The sequence below is a fragment of the Corvus brachyrhynchos genome, unplaced genomic scaffold (genome assembly GCF_000691975.1).
Source record: "Corvus brachyrhynchos isolate BGI_N302 unplaced genomic scaffold, ASM69197v1 scaffold14, whole genome shotgun sequence".
Lineage (NCBI taxonomy): Eukaryota > Metazoa > Chordata > Aves > Passeriformes > Corvidae > Corvus > Corvus brachyrhynchos.
Window position 1 is genome coordinate 4,672,967 of NW_008239110.1, and position 19,794 is coordinate 4,692,760.

Below are 19,794 nucleotides of genomic sequence, written 5' to 3' on the forward strand. Positions count from 1 at the left end.
AAGCCTATTGCAGAAAAATAAGAACCATATTTTTTCACTGTAATGCTATATTTAAGGTGTTGACATAAAACTTCATGTTGCTCATAAATGCTGCTACTATTTTATAGCAAGATGTATAAAGAATGTGTGTTATGAAGAGATTTGACTCAAAGAATGTTAACTGCCTCCTGACTTTGTTGAAGTTTAGAGAAAAAAGACAATAAAGCTCTGTTGAGATAACACATATTATTCAAAGACATGTAATAGTTTCTAAAGAAAAAAAATCTTTTTATTTTGGAAGATAACAAGAAAAGTAGTTTTATTTGTACTCCATTTAATTTTGTTAGAACATATAAAATCTGATCTACTGAGAATTTTCTATCCAAATAAGGGACTTCAGTTATCACTGTGGAAAAGAGGTGACATTCAAAGTCGATATATGGAAAACCCACATCTGTCAGTCTATATTTGAATGTCAATAATACATATTATTCCAGTGAGAGGAGACCTTGCCTGTGGAAGAAAAATTCTAAGCCTGTCAGAAGACAATTCTTTTACAGCAAGTGGAGAATCATTCACCCATGTTTAAGATTTTCTATTTGCAGTATTTCACTTATAACAGCTGGGTTTAGCAGAATGTGTTTTTAATATGCCTTTGCTAATGGAGTATGGAAGTGGTAAGACAAACCATGCAAAAGGAAAGAGGAAGAAAGAAATGAGGACTCATAACTGTTGTAGTTCATCATAACTGTAGTAGTTCATACCAGTTCATTTGTAACTGAAACTGATTTTAAAACCTCCACATAAGAGAAAGAATCCACAAGAAATCTTTTAAGTGTATAGAACTTAGCTACTGGATTTAAAGCAAGTGCCCAGTTAACAGAGTTCTAAATGTCAAGCAATCTGCATTGTAGATATGTGATTTTATATTTTTTATCTAAAACACTAAAAAATATCCCCTTCCTAGATCTTGATATTTCTGAAATAGTTTATGATCATGACTAAGGTGAATTTTCAAGTTGAGAATAGTGTCTCCCTGCCATCTTTTGCAAAGGAAAAACTAATTCTGATACTCAGTGACACAGCTGGACCCAAGAAAGACCAAGGTCAGAGCTGACTTATTCAAAGTCCCACTGCTCAGGCAGGATAAGAAAAATCATCAATCTCTCATTCCTTTCTTCTTTGTTTTTCTTCTATTTAACAATGTAAGTATTTGCTCTTGCAAGTGTAGTTAGCAAGCATATTTTTAAAATACTACAACTCTCATCAGAATCATAGAATCATGGAATCATTAACTTTGGAAAAGACCCCTGAGATCATCAAGTCCAAACTTTGGTTAAACACCACCATGTCAACTAAATCATAGCACAAAGTGCCACATCCCTTTGTTTCTTGAACTTTCCAGGGACACTGAATTGACCACCTCCCTGGGCAGCCCAATCCAGTACTTAATCACCCCTTCAGTGAAAAAATTCATCCTGATGTCCTGCCTGAGCCTCCCCTGGTGCAGTTTAACACTGTTGCTGGCTGCCTGGCAGAAGAGACAGACCCCCACCTGGCTACAACCTCCTTTCAGGTGGTTGTAGAGAGGGATAAGGTCAGCACTGAACCTTCTTTTCACCAGGTTAAACCAACCCAGCTTCTTCAGCTGGTCCTCATAGGACTTTTGCTACAGATCCTTCACCAACTGCACTGCCCTTCTCTAGATTTGCTCCAGTACCTCAATGTCCTCCTTGTAGTGAGGGGCCCAGAACAAGGCTTGTGGTGGGGCCTCACCAATGCCAAGTACAGGGGGACTCCTTATTTGTCGTAGGAGGAAAGTCATTGTATGGGCAAAATGGCAGACACTGAGCAAGACTTCCACCTTACTCACAGAAATAGGGTAAGTTTGAATAAATTTAGACTAATATATGCAGAGAAAATAACCGTAAGTTCCATGCTTGCAAAACTGGAGGGATTCTGAAGGTGATTTTTATGTTGCTCCAGTTATTATTACTACTATTTATAATTTACGTCTTTCACGGCACTTTATAAGAATCAGGCATTTAATTTGTCCTTTTCTGTTTCTACTTTTCTACTTGGTCATATGATTGAATATAGTGTTGCATTAAATACATATTTTAGAATGTACCTTTTCCCATTCAAAAATTCTGGATAAAAAGGTTTAATTTGAAATTTCTATTACCAAATTTTGTACTCCCTTCTCACAGATATGATAAATTTGTTCTGTTAAGTTGTTCCATGACTAAATACAGTCAAGAAGCTGTGAAACAAAGCACTTGAAATGCATCTGTAATTCTGGTTTTAGAACAACCTCCTCCAAAGTCACTGGGGGCTTTTTCTGGTGTTTTTTTTTTTGTTGTTTGTTTGGGTTTTTTTTGTTGTTGTTGTTGTGTTTTGTTTTGTTTTATTTTTTTTTTTTCCTATTCGAAAAACTGCCCTATATTTTGCCCTCCCTTTTTGGAAGGAAAGAAAAAAATCTTCCATAACAAAAATTTGTCTTAATCACTTATTCCTAATTCCCCATGGAACTTTGATATCAAAGACACCATGAAAAATCTGGACTGAGCAGCAGTGGATTGTAGCCTCAGTACCAAAAATGCAATTTTTAAAATATGCAAACGTGACGGGCTAAGTTTGGAAGCAAAGTACCTGCAATGGAGATTGGAACAGCATGTAAAGATAGTTTTCCAAGTATGACAAAAATCAACAGAATATTGGTATTTCTTAAATTATTCTTGTAGAAAGCCCCATAGCTAGATGGCTACAAGGGATGAGGTCCTGCTGCTCCACTGGATGGACAGTATAAAAAGGAATTGGAGCATGTGGAACACTGTCGCCTCATATATGTGGTTTGAATACATTAGGTTGTAAGAATTTCGTATCTCAAGCACTGAGCTTTTCAATAGCTTGTATCTCATTAGAAATCTCTCTCAGAAAATTGTTTTTTACTGAAGCCGTTTAAGTAATGAAAGGTAATAAACAATTTTGGTTACAAGTTAGCTGCCTTTCAGGTTTCAGACTCATTTTTCAGAGATGGTGAATTAGTATTAATTATTAATAGAATCTTCTTTCCAAAGAAAAAATTTGCTAGATAAGGGACTTTACAACAGTTCTGGATATCAGTAAAATAGAACCTGAGTTGATTCTCGGGTGTCCTTCCCCAAGGATTCTCTGCATATAATTTTGGCTGGTTTTAGTAACACTATTTTTCTTCACACTGGACATTACTCACCAGCATCTAGTTAGGTGGTATTTGAGGATTCTATAGGATATATATTTGTGATGGTTTTACTAACAATAGAAAAGCATTTTAATGTGGAAATTGTTAAGGACTCCATTAATTTCAACAGGGCAAATTGATTCTGTTATGCAAAATATATATTGTGTTTTAAAATGTTAAAACCTTGAATGAAAAGCATATTGATTGTTTTAGGTATGAAAAAGTTTATGCTGACAGGTTTATGATGCAATATGCAATATACACACGTATAACAAATGCATTCGTGCCTAAACTGTGTTGAAAAAATAGGAGTTGCAGTAATTAATTATCTGTTTCAGTTCAATTTGCTTTCTATTGAGTACATCTCATGCTGTTTTATAGTACTTAATAAAATCTAATCCATTAGACAATGTGATAGAATCTTGTAATATAGGCCCCCTTTGGTTCTAAAACCAATTTATATGTAGATGATACCCATTTTAAATCTCCTCCAAAATAATTCAGCTTACAGTTTCAAATAGTGCAAACTAAATACTTCTTGAAGGCCAACATCCAGTTCACAAAATCTTTTCATTGTACTAAGAAAGATATAATGAAGCTGAAAAGAAAAAGGATTCATTTTTTTAAGGTAAAAGGTAAAACAGCACAATGTTCATTCATTTTAAAACCAAACAAGGAATGAGACAACAAGGATGTAAGTTTAGGACTTGTTCTGAAAGTTCATTGCTAGCATATGGGAAAATACAAACTCATAAATAAAGCAATTGAGAAATTTTCTGCAAAATAAAACAAAGAAAAAAACCCAAACACCTTTGTTGACCTCACCAAGGATGGATTTGTCTAAACCAGAATTTGTTCTAAAATGTATTTTTGCTTAAAAAGAAATTTGATATCATTAAAACAATGCTTCATTGCCCTTTTTACCCAACTGTTTTAATGGTATATATGTTTTCTACTTTTTTTTATTTGCAAGTGTAAAGTTAAAAAAAAAATAAAGACATTTAAATTAAAAGAAAATATCTATATATAAATAGTATGTATTATGCAGCTGAAAAGGAAAAAAAACCAAACCAATCATCAATAAACCCACAAGTGAATCTTAATAATTTCAGGACTGAAAATATGTTTCACACACAACCATGTGAGAAAATCACATACCATTAATTTGATTAATATGAATTTTACCTATTTCAAGCAGAAAAAAATAAAAAGAATGAATACTATATCTCTAAGTTAAATTTTATTTTTCTCTTTACAACTAACTTGATATCTTTTTTAAAAATAAACAGCGTTCTAGGGATCCTATATGAAAAATTTCTATATATCACAACATTGACCATTGATAGTTTTTGCAGTTGAATCCTTTAGCAGAGAAAAGATCATATATTACATTCCCCCATCTAACACAAAGGAGTCCTTTAAAATATTCTATATTGTCCTACATTTGCAGAAAGGGTCTCTGCATGCTATATTATGCACATGGCCATCAAAATTCCTTTTGACCAGCCCAAAACAGAGAAAAACAGGGATTTGGTCCTTCAAATTGAGAGATGAAACTTGGGCACTATTCCTCTATGCTTGTAAATACTGAGAAGATAGTAGAAGAAAGGAAAACATTTTGACTTCTGTTTCCAGTTTTACACACAAAATGCTTCTAGAAATTATAATTTGAGATAAATTACTTACATAATTGAAATAGGAAATTTATTTTGTGCAATTATTGTTTGTTTATGTCTAAACTAAAATTATCATGCATTCAGAACTTTTCTGAATCCAAGAACACACTTCTAAGAGGGAAATGTTTTAAGACACGTTGAGAATTATGCTTCATCCTTGGGGATGCTGCCTTATAAATATGTATATAGGAATCAAGCTGGCAACATTTTCAGAAATACATTTAAAACTAAAGATTCCTATACTGGTGCCCAAGTGTCAGAAGGCAGTCATGGTATTAGCTCAGTTCTTTCTGAGGGATTCATCTCATGTTTCGACATTTCAAAATTTGACAACTGGGCTTATCTTAGTTATTCTAAGTTCCTTTGTAGCCGACAGGGAGAGAGAACGGCCTGCATTTAGAGTAAGAACTGTTCTATAAAGATGGAGTTTCTAGGATAAAAATATAGCAAGCCTGCCAGCTACCAAGAAAAATTTCCCTCGACTAGAAAGCAAAGCACAAATTTATCTAGCAATTGATAATGGCAATATAAGTAATATAAGGCAAACTTACAGCACCTGTGAGAGAAGAGCTAGATTTGTTTCTAGATACTGATGGTACAATCTATTTCTCTCTCTTCATCTCCCCTGATTCATTTAGAAATTCCTAAACGGGTTTCTTTATTATCTTTTTTATTTGTAGCTCTTCATTGGGGCTTCTACAATTATCCCAAAGCCATTCTAAAGCATGTGCCTGTGAAGTGAAAGAGAAATGGGTCAAAAAGCTTTTCTCAGAGCTTATTTATGAACAGACATAGCCAGATTAATTGCATTACTGCTTAATGGAACACATATTCAATTAGTTTTGCAATGGCCTTTCAATTAAATAAACTTTCTGCAGCCAATTTAAATGTCAGAAGAATGGGATTGAAACCAGACATTTTTAACTACAAATTAAAGTCCATAGATCTTTTTATTTCTCCACTCCTATTTAAAAAGTGGACTACTGAATTTTCATTTTTGTGAAAGAGTTATAAAGTAGGTCATCTACAAGCTTGTTTTATGAATTGTGGTGTAATTCAAGGGCTTCTCTCCACAGAGGAATAGTTACAGTAATACCTACAGATCACTACACATCACATTTTTCATGTTAGTAAGTCCTTTAGAACACACAGAAATTCCTACATATATTCTACCACTTTTAATAGCAAAATTGAATGCAATAATGAAAGTGGAAACATGTTATGAATTTCTAGATATATTGTGAAAAGAAAAATAATTCCCTGTATAAAATACTTAACCTATTGTTAAGCTCTTAGAGTTTAAGAGCACTGTGGGCTCTTCCTCTGTTTTCTGTATATTGCTTAAATTTTCCAGCATTTTTAACTATTTAAAATTTCTCACAAGATTATGAAAATAATGCAAAGAAACCCAATTTAAGCTCATGAAGCTGATTTAGCTTCAAGCCAGTAACAACTGGCAGCAGAGATGTAAGATTGTTCACTTTCATTAGAATAGCTCAGCTGATGACGGTGAATTTTTCAAGTTCCTAAGCTAAAATTTTAGGTCCCATGAGCCCTTTAAAAAATACTTCCAACACTGAGCTAACTTTGTCTCCTTGTCCGCTTCCTTCGCTGAAACAAAGCCACCTATTTGGTCTAATTCTACCAGGGCATCTCCTTCAACTTCTGTTGTGAGCTTAAGTGATTTCAGTTCTACTGAGTATAATAGAGCTACTTGCATGAATACAAGGAAGATTTTGTAATATTTCCAAAAAATAAGAATGTTAATTTATTACTAAAAAGATAGAACAGCATCTCAGTCTTTTTATATAGCTGTGTAAAAATAATTTTGAAAGGAGGTTCAGATTACATATGTCTATACACACATGTAAGTTTAATATAATATATTGGGTTTTAGCTATAATGAATAATTCAGAGTTGCTGTAGTTTTCTCATTGTAACTATGCTTTTTATTTTAACACATTACAAAACCATTAGATTTAATAGTTCAGACTAAGGGACCAGATCTTGGTCTAAGACAAACAGTCTCAAATATCGGCCCAAGGTTTATTTTGAAAGAAGAGCAAGAACATGGCACTGAATAATGAGCCCAGTGATTATGCTCGCATTTCCTGGCTATTACTTGCTCTTGGGTTCTAAGCTGTCACAGTTTGCCGAATTGCTAATCCTCAGCAGGATTCTCTTTCTTTCTCTTCCAAGCTTCCCTTGCACTGTTTACACTTAAAATAAAAATGAAATTTCTTTAGCTCTACAATTCTACCACTCTTGTGCATGAAGCCATCTTCCTTTGTTTCTTTTCAACCTGACAGCTGGCATATATTGTTAATGTTGCCTACTGCTTAAGTTGGAAGACAGCAGTTACTGCTACTAATCCTACATCACACAGGATTTTGAAGTGTAATGTTCACCCTCTGCCCCAAAAATTCTCTCTTCACCATGGAGTTAGTAGTTTTATATATAACTGGGTTTTCTACCTTTAGTCAATCCCATTTTTGTTGAAGTCAGTTAAAGTCAAAGAGAGGTTCTCACATAAATGATATCTGTTTCACACACCACATGAGAAATATTACTATTACATGAATAAAGTTGATCCTAATTTTTTCCTTTCAAACTTTATTCCATTTCCAGTTTCTTGTAACTGCAGTGAAGAAGTTACCATTTACACCACTGATCACTTACTTCAAGGAGCAACAAGAATTTCAGTTGTATTTATGGATTAAGCACTCAATTATCTTAGAGGAGCAAAACTGAAAGGAAACAATATATTTTTCTCCCATTAAGAGAATAAAAGCATGAACTTGTTTCATTTATGACAAAATGTAGGACAAATCATGAGAGATTAAATTCAAAATGGAGGGAAAACCCCACAAACTCTGAACACTGTTTGAACTTTTGCTGACAGATGATACAAATATGGTCCTTTGACAACGTTATATACTATTTTTAATATGCAGGAAAAATATGAGAAACTCTTAAACTTTAGAGGCAGCATAAATATTTGTATACTCAAGACATTATTGAGTAGTCTAAGGAAAGCTTCTGCTAGCATACTTCCCATGGAACTACTAATGACTCAAATTTAAGGTCTGGTGCACCTCAACATGTTTCTGACCTTCTCTCCCCTGTTTGGAAGAAAGGTTCTCACATTTGGTAAATAACTTTTCTTTCTTCTCTTATATTACCTTTATTCTTACTACCTGTTCCAGCTCTGGCTAATATTTACCTTAATTACCTATCATTTTTATAGATGTTTTTAATATGGCAGATTATTTTTTGTGTGGATCTAGAAATTTTCACATCGTACCCCAGATAATATTTTTTTTTAACTTAATAAAAATTAGGCATCCCATATGTGTCATTCTATATTCTTTTTCTATGGCCAGAAGATAAAGACATGAAGACAATATATTTTGATTTCTCTAGGCAGATGTTTAAGGGTAGATTTTTTGTCTCTGTTCAATGAAGATAAGATCCTATCTTTGAGTAGATCAAATGCCTGAAGTTAGGGGTAGATGGATCCTACTTCAAATGCTTTGTTCAATCTAAACAATGAAATTCTGTTTCTAGCAGATGATACCATTGTTACATGCTGGCTGTGTAAATATCACTACAGATGCAAAATTCAAGATACAAAAAAAGTTAAATTTTCTGACACAGGATACCGCACCCTGTTCCTCTCATGGGCAGTTCCATATATCTGTCATAGAATGGAGAGGGATGAACACTGAAATGTTACCAATGAGCAGTGTTTCTTTACAGATGCAACACACAATTCTTTACAGTGCCACAGCTGTGGCATAACCAAATCATAAAATGCAGTAGACTACATTTTCACCTGTACATTCTTACAGAAAGTTAAGTTCAATAGTTCCTCATACGAAAAAAGAAAGAAAAACCCCCTGAAACAGACAACAAAACCAAAAATAAGGACTGACTTTGCCCCCATTTTACACAAAATACAAGGCCAAGATGGGTGAGAAAGGTGAGGTCATATTATCCCAATGCCTTCCTTACTGCTTGCTTTCATGTGCAATATTTGAGATGTCCAGAATTAAAGCCTTTAGAATAATTCTTCAAGACATTGCAGCTCAATTAAATTTAAAACCTACTTTGGCAGAAGAAATTTCTCTGTTATATATCTGTGGTGAGTATATTTTCACCCCAGCTGAAGTCTGAAATGGGAAGGCAACCCTCATTAAAATAGTCATTAATAGTTCTCATTAATGGGCCTCTTCTCCAGCTACTGGCTCTGATCTTGGCATTTTTCTCATGTATGGCTAGCATCCTAGACAACTCAGCTCCAGGCTGGCTAGCAGAATTTACACATAAGAAAACAAACATACAGATGCAGGAAAAAAATTTTAGGAACACAGCTTTTATAAAGGTCTCACCATGTAATCATGTTGATGAGCAAGCGGCTTACACCTGATCAGAGCCTTTTGTTCTCCCTTTTATTTCCACACAGTTATTTCCCCTAATCCTCATGTTTTTTCCATAATCCCTCAGTTTCCTTAATTGCTCTGTAATAAGTTTCACTGATTTATTCAATCCCCTTACAACATACCCCAGAAAGTTTTTTAAATTCCCGCAAAGCCCCCCAGATAAGTTTGCTATCTCCCATAGAGCCCACAAATATCCTGACCCACCACTTTCTTATCAGTTATGCAAAGCTCTTCAAGGTGATCCTTTCAATGTCCCATCAGTCAGGGACCTCAGCACTCTGCTCTTTGTTAGGGTCACTGATATCTACTGGTCCATAGGATTGGTAGGTGTTGACTTTCATGTTTAATTACTCTTAACCAGGTGTCAAATGGCTTATCCTTATAAACCAGTCCTCTCATACAGGAAATCAAATTGGTGGAGAAGAATCAATATAACCACAGTACATTTTTACTCCAGTGCTACATGCAGTCTTCAGGATGAGAAAGTCTAACTCACCAGCCAAAATTTTTATTGAGAAGCCTAAGCAAGTAGAAAGAGCAGCTGTTTGGGACATGCCCTGTTCACACAGAGCTGTTGTAAAGCACTTGGTTGCTGGGGGATGTTGGAGCTCCCACAACTTCACCATAGCAACAGACCTTCACTGCCAGAGAGCTTTTCATTGCCAAATGCAACACATGAAATTAAATCTAGCAAAGTTCTTGCCACTTTCTAAATCTAAACCCTATCCATGAGAAATCAGCTGCAGTGATGTTCTTTAATAAAGTCCTCCAAATCTCTGGTATTTCTCCATTTTTTAGGACAGGATTTCTTATTGTGGGGCATGAGCTTTTGTAATTTATTAAAACTGTATTTTCTGAAAGTTGATTTGTTTGGGTTTGATTCAATATGATTTATTTGGTAAAGGTTGACATTTTGTAAATGTCATGACCACCTCAGAGAATTCCACTCGTATAGATCTATTGAGTTATCATTATGCCAAGCAGCATTGGTCTTGCAAGCATGGAAACATGGTTTCTATGGAAAAATGGAACTTCCTGTGTCCACTAAAATTGCATAGGTGGCTGGTCTGCACAGAGCTTCTGTGAGCAGCTCCTGAAAACTACCTGATCAATTTAGGGTTTACTGAATGCAGCACAGAACATGACCAAGTACCTGAGAGGTTTTCCATTTATAAGCTTACTAAGATATAATAAAATCTAATGTTTATAGCATGTTGCAATGAAAATACTGCTCTCAGCAACATGAACTGTAAGAGAAACTAACTATATTTAATAAAGATGAATGTTAAAAAGAAAAACATTCCTAAAACATTTGCAGATGTGTATTATGCAGTATAAATTTTTGTTTGCAACCTACACCACCTCTGTTATTTACTTAGAAATTACAGTTGTGCACAAAAAAGTACAGAACTTTAAATAGTCATGAAAAAAGTAGTATCAGAATGCTTCAAAAGAGGTAATTTGAAATGGGTAGGTTTTGTGCCAATGCCTCCTTTTTCACCTGCAGAGTTTGATCTCAGAAGCAGTTGAAGACAATTTCTACTTTCAAGGAGTGTCATGAGTGGCTTTGATCTCTGAAACAGGTAGATATATAAACAATTAAATGTGATATAAGCTCTATTTTAAAAAAGCAATTTTTATGTGAGGGGAAAAAAGTTTCATCTTCACATCCCTCTGATTAGAGCTGAAATTTTCATTTAGATTCCAGATAATGAAGTCTCTAAGCTATGAAACCACAAATGCAAACTTTGAGGTGATTAAAGCCTTAGGCCTATTACTGTAGAAAATTACCTTATTTAGGAAACAAGAACAATTTGATGCTAATAGACTTGGAAAAAGAATAGACAAAAGAGCTTTTGGAAACAAGAGTTTGTTTACAAGTATTTTCTCATTACATAGTCTAAATAGTAGTGGGTGCATTTGATTTAATTACATTTAATTAAATTGCATTTAATTACATTTAATTGCAGTTAATTAGCATAGTAGTTTTCCATGCATTCCTACATAGTTCTAGTCTGATGCTTAGGTCCAGACCCCAAACCAACCAAAATTCACAAATTCTTATCTAGTCAAATTTTCGAGTAGTTTTCTAGAGTATTTTTATTAAAAGCTCAGTGTGGATGTTGGGTGTTGGGTAGAAGCTTCAGTGTGTGCTGTGAAGTTCCTTAACTCACAAAAATATCTGCTTTTCTTAAGGCTTGGAACTACTGCCATTTTTGCAATGCTGATATCTTTAGCCTCTTTTGCAACTCAGCCTGGCCAGAACTCCTAAAGTAAATGATATTCTGGTTAAGTTCCAATGATCCTTACAAGCCCTGTCATAGCATGTCCAGCACATGCTAATAAAAACAAGTCCTATACAGAACACAGAAGCTATAGATGTTTCTACTCAAAAATAGAGGAGAAAAGTATTTTATGCCTTTCTTAATGAAAACTGAAGGTATTGTGCACAGATATGATTTTGAAGAGTTTATTCTACACAATCATCAATTAGAGACACTTAAAAATTACTTTTTTCAAAGTCATACAGGAATAAGTGAAAGCCAGAATAAGGCTTTTCTGAGCAAATAGTGATTTCTCACATTTTTACTTCTAATAAAAATAATTACTAGTCAGCAGTGATTAGATATCTCTATTGTCCATGCAAGAATGTATCACTTTGCCTGAAATTTTTCCCTTCCCCCTTTTCATCTCACAATCCAAAAATACCAGGTAAGGAATTGAGTATTATACTGGGAAGTTACCAGTTAGTCTAATACTTAGTTGTCTCTGACAGGTTACTGTTTGTTACTGTTTCAAATATTTATATAAAAAATAGAGCTGCCAATATATGCACAATAAATCAAATTAATATGAAGATTTTTCTACTGCTATACAAAAGCAATGGGATGTTTTTCCTAAAACTTCCTTACCACATAATTTATACACACTTTAACATTTGAATGATATTCAAGCATAGGGAATAAATATGAGCATCATAACATTGAGACATCAAGACATAAAAATTGTGGAACCAAGAGGAACAAAGAGACAATGCATAAGAATCAAATGACAGCAAAACAGCTGCACAGATTAAATATGGAATTTAAAAAAAAAAAAAAAAGTGAGACCATTTAGATTTACAGTCTCCTTTACTTTAAAAACAGAAAATGAAACCATTTAAAATTTAACCTTTGTTTATCTGTGGATGTAGCAATGACTGCACAACACTAAATAGAGAGAGCTTGAAAAAAGTCTTTTCTTAGGGAAGTTTAATAAAAACTGTGTCCTGCATTATTTTGGTTTTGTAGATAATCACCTTGTAAACAGTTACATTACATTAAATGAACAAGACTCTAATAAGTGGCAGGAAATTTTTACTCAACAGCAGAGACAGGACTGGAACAAAGAGTTCTGAATTTACACTATTCTTGAACATTTGTACTAAATGTTTTTACATGCTTCAACAGCCTTTTTCAGAGCACTTTTATTTTAAAGAGTTTGAAAACCTCAGTAGCATTTGGATGGACTTCTCTTTTAGAATCTCTTCAAAATCCAAATTAATGTTATGTTGCAGCAAATATGCCATATTTTTTATAGTCTAAAGGAGCACAGCAGCTAACAAAACTATGTTGGAGTGTAGAACCCCATATATAAGCAGCTTTCTTACTGCAGTATTTTATTCAGTACAATATCCCACAAAGTTTTTTCACCTCACAAGGATATCCATTATTAATTAGCTTATAACAATTTTCTTTGACAGCAGAATGTGTTGTGGAGCAAGTTGGTTTTAAATTAAATTATGTTTCTTCTAACAACTTTCAATGTAGCCTAAAAAACATCCCAATTTCATAAGTGAATGTGTAAGAAAATGGGGAAAAAACCAGAATTAATTTTGCCTCTTTTTATATGCTGCATATAGAGAGCTTCTGAAATGTTCATGAACAATCTGAACTCTACTGCTAGAGAGTGCACAAAGACAACTATGAGAATGTCTTATCTAAAAATATCACAATTTGTTCCTATCAGATGTGCACAAATCTATAACTTTCCAGTTAACATTTCTAAATTTCTAAATTTCTAAATTTTCTCTTTACCGGTCCTTTTTTTTTTTTTTAGGACAACTTCTAAAGATAGACTCATAATTTTTAAACAGTGCTTATATTTCAAGATGATTTACTCAAGAAGCATGTATTAGTTTTAATTTACTCATTTATTGCTCTTCCTCTGGAGGTTTACCAAAAGATCTACAAATATGGATATGTTTATACTGAAATTGTTGCCTTTTATCACTTTAAAACAGAAACACAGAAAATTTTTAGCCAGTTAATTAGAATTTCAAGAAAACCCTGAGTATAGGATTGCAGCCATCTGAACACAACTGGTGTAACACAGCTGTGTGAAGTTAATTCAGTTTGCTTGAAAAAATAATTGTGAAGGTGTGAAAAATTACATGAACTAAAAGAGCTAGAAATCATAAATTTAAAAGCACAGGAGAAGATTAATCATAAAATAGCAGTTATTAGGAGTTCAAAGACAGAAAGAATAATACTAGCTGAAACGTGTAAAATAGATAAGAAACAAACAAGTAATTGGAAGACGGTAACTTGAAAACATTAAACATCAGCCTTCTTAAAGAAATACTTGACCATTCCCCATTGATGATGACCACCCAACCAGCAGACACTTACTGTGTGTCTCCTTTGGGCTGGGGAGCACACTAGACCATGTTAATGTGTAGCCTAGTTGCTTGTTAGTGACTTGATATCATTATGTACAATAGAAAATAAGTAATTGCACTGTACACTGCAGAACTGCACAAATATTGCCTGAAGTCTCTTTGTGTGCCATAAAACTTACCCAATGGAAGTGATGCAGAGAAGTTTTGTAAAATTGATGCTGAAACTGTGCTGAAATAATATGACTTCTCAAACAGGAGGGCACTATGACCTTTGCTTCTTAGCAGCCATATTTTGACAAAAGACTAAAGAACATGGACATCAATAAAGCAAGGTCTGACATTTAGGGCTTACCCACTCAGAACAAGTGTCAGTCTTTCTTTCAAGCAGGCCAACTGATAGAAAGAGGCATACACAAAATATTCAGACAAGTACTAATCCCACAGAGTTTATGGAAAAAAAATTACACCTCAAAAACCTTTGGTAAAGGCAGACAAAGTAAGCAAAATATTGACTCATCCAGTAGACCTGACATGTTATATAGTATCAAAAAAAAAAAAAAAAAAAAAAAAAGAAGCCATATATATTTCTATTATACATGTTTACTGTTTTTAGCTCTCCAAGAGTGTTAATTTTTTCTTAAGTGACTCCTTCAAATTCTCCTTAAAATAATCTCACAAGCGGAGAGCTGAACAGGATTCCTCTCCTCAGATGTAAGTCACAGTATAAGAAAACCCACTGCCAGAGGAGACTGAGAGACAGATTCTGATCCACACTGCATTTCACCTGTTACATTGGCTTTAGTAACAGAATTTCTACCCAATTCAGAATTCGTTTGATTGGAGAGGAATACACTTTAAAGGAATTTAAGTTGCCCAGCTAGCTCTGCACAAGTATTTAAGATACATTTGTCAACACAATGGGGTATCAGTGCTCCAACTGTTCTGAAACATGCAAATGTCACTTGGGAGTTGCTACAAGGTCTGAAGAAGCCTTTTCTTCAAAAGAAGTTACAAAAGCCCGAAGTTTCACCAGCTCCATGAGAACTGGATGAGCACAATATGCAGCATAAAGACTCTTTTCTGTATTTTACTTTGAATCCTGAAATAATTAATGTAGCCAAGTGAGGGCTGATAATCAGAGTGCATATGTGCTCTTGAGACAGAAAAGAGAACAGAGCAGCAGGCAACCTCCTGGTATGAATTTAGCAAGTAAAATAGGTCTGGGTGAATATTTTCTACCAAACTCTCTTGAAACAAAACCAGATTTTCAGTAAAATGATCCTTCTCACCACTATCATCCATATAAAATTAAACAGCTTTTTCAGAAAAATAGGAAAAATTTCTGGGGTACCAGGGGGAAGGGGTGAGGGGGAAGAGGTGTGAAAGTGGAAAAGTCAATTTTTCTTTTTAATGTAACATTATTAATTTGATGGAGATGTTTTGACATCCATGCCCTCTAAAATTTGGGATTTATCTTTCTTTTTTTAATGAAATAATTCAGAAAATGTTTCATAATCTTTAAAGATTCGTTAAATATTTCCTATCTCCTGTCACCTGTTGCTTTAGAACTCCTAGTTGACAAGTTGTTCTTTAGAACATCAAAGGACTGAGGAGAAATAATTCCACGTTACTTGGTGATTCTTAGCACACAACTGGTATCAGCTGCAAATAGCAATATCTGCATTGTTAAACTGACAATATATTAATAATTTTTAAAATAAATAAATAAAATCACAGAAATACTAGTGTTCATAAGTACATTCTCAAGAAGTCCAACTGAATTTAAGGGAAGGTTGGAAAAAGAAAGAATCAAAAATTAGTAAATAAGGCACTTATGGATGAGAAGCCACTTAAGCAATTCAGCTTTTTAAATCCAACACAAATATCTGAAAGGATGGCATTCAAGTCACATCTTTTTCACTCTCAACATTCACATTTTAAAGACTGAAACATCATCACTGACATATCTGCTGTAAAGACTTAACTCTGCCCCCAGTAAGAGTTGTTAGATATATCAGCCACTACACCAAAGTGCAGTTAGCGAACCTTATCAGTAATATTCATCAGAATTTGTAAACATGCGAGCATCTTGTGATTAGCAGAACAAAAGAGTTGTCAGTGCCACAGACCTGTCTTACCTGTGAGACTCAGCTATCACTGGAAAAGAAAGAACAAACCACAGAGTGATAGCGAATTATCCTTACATTCAAAATAAGCAATTCAGCAAGCTCTTCGTAAGTCACATTTTTACTGAGTCAGCTGGAAGTATTGCCTGTACAATTGCCTGTTATTGCAACAAGTTTCCCATACATATTGTTGTGCACATGGAGAAACAAAATAACACATTTCAAATAGTGTTTCCTTTAAACCGGGCTATTTAAGAATTGTCCAATTTGCAGCTGCATGCTTAAAGCATATGACCTGTTTTTCTCAGGGATTGTTCGGAGCTTTAATTCATTCCCTTTATGAAATGTTTTTTCTTTAATTATGTTCACTGTCAAAAATACTTAATTTTTCTTCTTGATTAGCTAATTACTTCTTTCCATTGCCTAGTTATTATTTTGGAATGTGCTGTTATCTCTTTGCTTGCATATGCTTAATTTTTAGTTTTCAATAATCTTTCTGACATTTAGTTCTTTATCTTCTGCTTTCTTGCATGGAATTGTTTGGAATATTTTCAGTCAGCTTATCAAAGCATTTGCTTACAGAGATTTGCTCTTTGTGTCTGCTCTTCTGTGTTGCCTTAATAATTCATGCTAAAAATGTTATTTAAGGAGCCTTGCAATTCTTTATCCTGAGTTTCTGAAGTGCTTCATAATAACTTTGTGTATCAAAGCTGCAACGCACAGTCTGTTTAACCACAGTCATTGTTCTTAAGGTTCTGAAGAGCTGGGTATTATACTTACATTTGCAAAAATGTTTTCATGCACTGAATACTCAGTTCTTTGTTGTTTGATATAACTTTTTCACTGTTAAACTTTTGCAATACAGCTTTATCTTGTGTAATAGTTTCCATACACACTCTACACAAAGTGTAGAACAGAATCATAGGAACACAAAATTATACAAAGCAGAAAAGAGAAAACCAGAAGGATTTTAAATAAAGTCCTTCACTTTCAAAGCTGATGAGAGTGATAAATAGCAGACAAATGTAAAGAGTGGAAAAAAATTTGCTACTAAAGGTAGAAAGTGAATTATACAGGAATGTGTGAAGAGTACTACAGAGAATAAAGTCTTAATTCCAGAAGTATCAAGATAGGGGAGGAAAAAAGTGTACAAAAATAGTAATAGAATTTAGTTCTAAATTTAGAAATATTCCGCACATGAATTAAGGAGCTTCATGAAATGTGTATTGCATTTGATGTTGAAACAGTTGTGAAGTGTGTGGGATTGACTTAATCATGATTTTTGGTGATTCAAGAAGATGGCAGATAAAGGGGTTGAGTCATAAAAGCTAGAATTCTAAAACTTACCTGAAAGAATGTTGCCATGCTAGAAAATAAAGTGTAAACAAGCATTTGAAACATAAACTGCACAAATTTGAGACCAAGGTCACCGGTCTACTCCTCATCAGCATGCCACATGAACATTGGCCAATAGATTTCAAAATCCTAATAAGAAATTATTTCATTTATGTACTTTTCAGTGTGGATGATAAGGAACAACAAAAAGGTTTATTACGAATGGGCCAACTATGGAGCACCAGTAGATGATACCTATAAAGATTAGCTTAAGAATGAGAGTTCTACCAATCATCTTATATGAGATATAATTCAAGTGCTAGATATCCTTCCTGAAGATAAAAAATAAAGTTTTTTGTTTCTCCTTTTTTAGGGGACCAGAAATATCAGCTTTTACATTTATTTGAAGTGAAATGCATTAAACTTGCGCTTGATTTTTTGATAGTTTTGATAGCTTATTTTATCCTTCCAATGAGCATTTCATAATAAAGAATGGAATCAGTGATCATGAATCTTGTCCTGAAGCTTTAGATAATCATTTAAACATTGCAAGTCCCTGATTTCAGAGTTGACTAAGAATATAGAAACTTATAGCAGGGAAAAAAAATCTTGTTTTTTCTAAATTATGCCGTACTGTTGTGTATTGACTTCAGTCTATTTATTACTGATAGACTGATAACAAAGGGATAAAGGTATATGTTAGACACCTCATCATCATTCTTAAGTCAGAACACTGAAGATATTAGAAAAGGTTTCTCAGATAAGGATGAAATTATGAATCCAGCCGCTTTTTCACATAATTAGTTGATCAGCACTGAATGAATTTGAAAGCAAGAGAAATTCCACATCAGCTGTGACCTTTTCTGTGATTCTTTCTTTAGCATAAACAAAGGGATTTGGCTTGAGCCTGCCCAATGATGACTGGATGTCAATCACTTACTGAACTACACAGGATCAGAGTATAAGAAGTTTCTTGTGAAGAAGGAGAAAATCCTCAATTATGAAAATATATTATAAGAATAAATGTAGGAATACTATGACTATAAATATAAATATGTTTTTCTTTTCATAGGAATGATGATGCAACTTATGATGATTTGCGAGTAGTAAAAATGTTATAGTTAAAGGTGATATTCAGCCTTAGAATGACCTCTGTGGTTGGACCAGATGATTTCTGTGGTCCTTTCCAGCCTGGCATTCTATTATTCTACAATACATAATCATAGCATAAAAGAAAGAATTAAATATCCTCATACTTACAACGGAATAGAATAAAATGAGAAAATAACACTGTAAAAGACAAGTCACTGTTACTGTAAGAGACTAAATTCCTTCAAAAACTAGTAGGTGGGAAACTGTTCAACTCTGGAAATCCAGGCAAAATGGAAAATTAGTTTTAAAATGCCATGGTCAAGAGAGACTATGGACAGAATAAGGAAAAGAAAATACTTTTATCAGTATGGCATGACGATTATGCTCAAGTGGATGAAATGAGTGAAAGAATTAAGGGAGATAAGCATGAAGAGGAAACTGAAGGATGTTTTTCTTGTATACAGTTTTTAAAGAAGTATTTTTAAAGGAACTACAATTAGAGATAATGTTCTCAGAGTTGTGCAGTTGCATGCTTTTTCATTCTGGAAGTGGCATTTTCTGAATACACAGATCACAGAGAATTGTAAGAGAATACTTTTGGCTACTGTGTATTTGAAAAACAGCTATGACAGTTGTTAAATAACAGCTATCTATCAGGAATAATATTAATTTACATTGCTTTTCATTAGCAATGTAAGTGTTCATAGTAGTGAGCGCAATAGCCATCTAACTTTACCAAATTGTCGGAGTTCCCATTACCTGTGAGAATGACCATGAAATTCAGAGGTGCCCAGGTGGATTAAAGCAGCTTTTGTAGATACAAGTTCTGTCACTTGGATGAAGTCTTTGAATGCTAATATATTCTATTTTCTGTGAGAAGTTGGAATATGCTGTTATTTTGACCCATTCCAACCTGTGCATTAAAAACTGGCAGCCATTTCAATTTTTTCCATGTACTGATTCTCTATCCTATGAGGAACAGACAAACCATCATGTACTAAAAAATGAGATTTCATTGTGTTCTGTCTTTACATGAAACATTCTGTTCTCTCCCATTTTGTTACATTTAACATTCAGATATAAATTATTTATTTCCTGCTATAATTTTATTTTCATTCTTTTTCATCCCCCACAGTAATATATTACAATAAGAGAATATTAAAATATAAGAATTTCCCAGTGATATTAATAACTCATGAAAGGGCAAGTCCACAGGCAATATAATAGTGGCTAATATCTTTTAAGGCATAGTAGAATTCCT